Source organism: Montipora foliosa, chromosome 12 (genome assembly GCF_036669935.1).
Source record: "Montipora foliosa isolate CH-2021 chromosome 12, ASM3666993v2, whole genome shotgun sequence".
In the NCBI taxonomy this organism is placed as follows: domain Eukaryota; kingdom Metazoa; phylum Cnidaria; class Anthozoa; order Scleractinia; family Acroporidae; genus Montipora; species Montipora foliosa.
In genome coordinates this window covers 24206097-24208884 of record NC_090880.1, presented here as the reverse complement: position 1 = coordinate 24208884, position 2788 = coordinate 24206097, and the positions used below count along the sequence as shown (strand labels likewise).

The window sequence follows — 2788 nt, the reverse complement described above, 5'->3', positions numbered from 1 at the left end:
TCAAAATGTGAACGGACTTTGCCGCATCTTTCCGTAACTGAACATCTTCCTTGACAGGATCCGCGACGTCTTTAATTGTAAAGTCAAAAATCTGGATCTATACATACAGTGGTATTAAAAACGAAAATTACACTAACCAAGTTGTGACTTTCGGCGACAACTATCAGTGACAGTTGTCTCTTGAGCGCCGTGGATTCAAACCGCAACAACCGTAGTCTCTCGACAAAGCTTGCCCAGCGGAACGGTAAACGATTTGAAAGTTGTTGTTCTTCATCTCATTTAATACATCTACGTTTTTCTCAAAACCCTTAACGCTCAAATCAAAATCGTTAGAATTAATGTGTTCCTCTCCTATACTTCGCAACGGTACAATAAACAAACACGAGGGCCGATCTCTTCCAGAAGTGCTTTCATTTTGCAATTGCTTGACAAGTACAAAGCTTTGGTGGATCAGGCTCTTCCGAATCCTGTAGAAAGGACAGCCAATACATCCTTGCCTTACAGTAAAAGCGTAATCGCTTCCTTCTGTTCTTCTTTTAGGACTAATCCACCAAGTCGCCTAAATATAGCCTTTCGAAAACTTGAGACTCTTGAGATTCTTTCTCTAGATATTAAAGCCATGTTGTTTTCGAACCTGTATTTTTATGGACAGATGCACTGTGTTATGGACCAATCAGGTATTGCCGTTGCTGGTGCAACGGGACTCGCTGATAGCCTACTCGCTGAACACTAGTCGCAGCCAAACCCCTCCACTCCCTCCACCCACTCGGTAGTTAGATCGCTCTCCCCAGATCCCGACGATCAAACGGAAAAATAGGGGACTGTGAACAGTCTAAATATTAGCCTGAGGGGTGTAATAAATTATTTGATTCTTGTTTGATCGCGGAACTATATACTGCCCTGCATTATTTCCTTACACATTGAGAGAGTAAGTAAATGATGTATCTTGAATTGTTCCTGAACAGAGAAGGTTTTAGTTTTTTAATCCACTTAGATTCAAAGTGGAGGGTGTCCGCACAAAGCAATGACGAGTAAGAATGCATTGAATATTTTCAGCCATAACAAATCCGTAATGTCTTCTCCTTTTAAAGTTTTACTTTAAGCTGAGCAAGACCAGAGCCTTGTATGTATGGTTTCCATCACAACTTTGAGCCTCCCGGAACGAAACCATCAGTTGTTTGGAGCAATGGAACAGTCATTTCATCTCGATCCGTGTTCAATTTGAAGTGCCTTTCTAATCAGTTGCGCAGTTTGCTCGTGTGTGAAATGACTTCTTGTTTTTCCTGCTCCATTTGTCACTTCTCTTAAGAACCTTTCAGCTTTCTGCATCAGTTCTACTCTTTTTGCCCACTAGGCATAAATGATTTGTGTTAAGAAAGTTTGAAGTTTTCGTACAAGATTCGATAATGCATGGATAACCACATTAAATTATAATATTTTGCAGAGTCACCTCTTGTCGTGGAGGACCTCACATCGATAATTAGCATCCCACTGGTAAGTTGCTCACTATTACTTATTTCTTAATAACACCAACAAGTAATTTTTGTGTGATAAACCAGTTCTGATGACTTTTGCGGTAGTTTTTGTTGTTTTCTCTTTACTCAGTTTGGATCAAGTTAGTGACTCAGTTTGGATCAAGTTAGGAGCAACGAACAATGACATCCTTTTCTATATATTTGCATTCCGTAACTTGCTGAGTACATTTCTCTAAAGAAGGTCGCAGAAGGTGGCTGAAAATGTAGTTTTTTAACGTTTTTAGATTTGTTTTAGCCCCTCTTCTTTTAGAATGCTGTATGTTTATTTTCTAAAGTGATCACCGTCACTCATGATCAGTTGCGAATGATGCACCCGATATTGCTTACCCATTAGGGAGTAACTGCAGATTACCCCGCCACATCGAGTATTTTAAGAAGCTGGCTACGCGGTACGCGGTACGCGGAAAGAATTAAAGTCAAGATGGCGAACTATCTTAAGAAGCTGGCTACGCGGTACGCGGTGCGCGGAAAGAATTACAGTCAAGATGGCGAAGTATCTTAAGAAGCTGGCTACGCGGTACGTGGAGAGAATTAAAGTCAAGATGGCGAGGTATTTTAAGTAGCTGGCTACGCGGTACGCGGAAAGAATTAAAGTCAAGATGTCTATCTCGTTAAAAAGTGTAGTTAACCGAACCGTAAAATGAAAGCTAAAATTTTAAACGAGTGCTTAGGCTTAATCAGTAAACGAGTGCTATATTCTTCGCAAGGTCTCGGTAAAAAGTCTAGTTAACCGAACCGTAAAATGAAAGCTAAAATTTTAAAAGAGTGCTTAGGCCTAATCACTGAAATGAGTGCTTAGGCTCAATCAGTAAACGACTGCTATATTCTTCTCAAGGTCTCGGTAAAAAGTCTAGTTAACCGAACCGTAAAATTAAAGCTAAAATTTTAAAAGAGTGCTTAGGCTTAATCAGTAAACGAGTGCTATATTCATCACACGATCGTGTTAAAAAGCGTAGTTTAAGCGAACCGTGAAATGAAATCTTAAATTTGTAAAGAGTTCTTAGGCCTAATTTCTGAAACGAACGCTTAGGGTTAATCAGGAAACGAGTGCTATATTCTTCACAAGATCTCTGTTGTCAGGTTTTCACGTTGTTAATACTGGTGACGCGCGCTCTTCCGAGTCCACAGTTCCACAGTCTCTTGTCTGTTGAATTACTTCGGCTTTGACGCTTTAAGAACGAGGATTGTCACGGCGTACCGCGTACCGCGTAGCCAGCGCATATAACATTGCCGCGCCATTTTGAAATTTAGTT

At 40.5% G+C, this 2788-nt stretch overlaps 1 protein-coding gene across 7 annotated transcripts in view; it reads left to right on the top strand.

Annotated features, from left to right (window-relative positions):
• The first annotated feature begins 863 nt into the window (after positions 1–863).
• Positions 864–2788, top strand: part of LOC137979279 (tetratricopeptide repeat protein 28-like) — a 20598-nt gene continuing 18673 nt past the window's right edge. For 2 of the 7 annotated variants that reach the window (XM_068826510.1, XM_068826513.1), the window contains exons 1-3: positions 865–928; positions 1445–1494; positions 1870–2052. The gene's annotated coding sequence lies outside the window, so the exon portion shown is untranslated. Of the gene's footprint in view, positions 1032–1444; positions 1495–1869; positions 2053–2073 lie in introns of those variants that run through there. The other 5 variants (XM_068826509.1, XM_068826515.1, XM_068826511.1 and 2 more) reach the window with 4 other exon arrangements.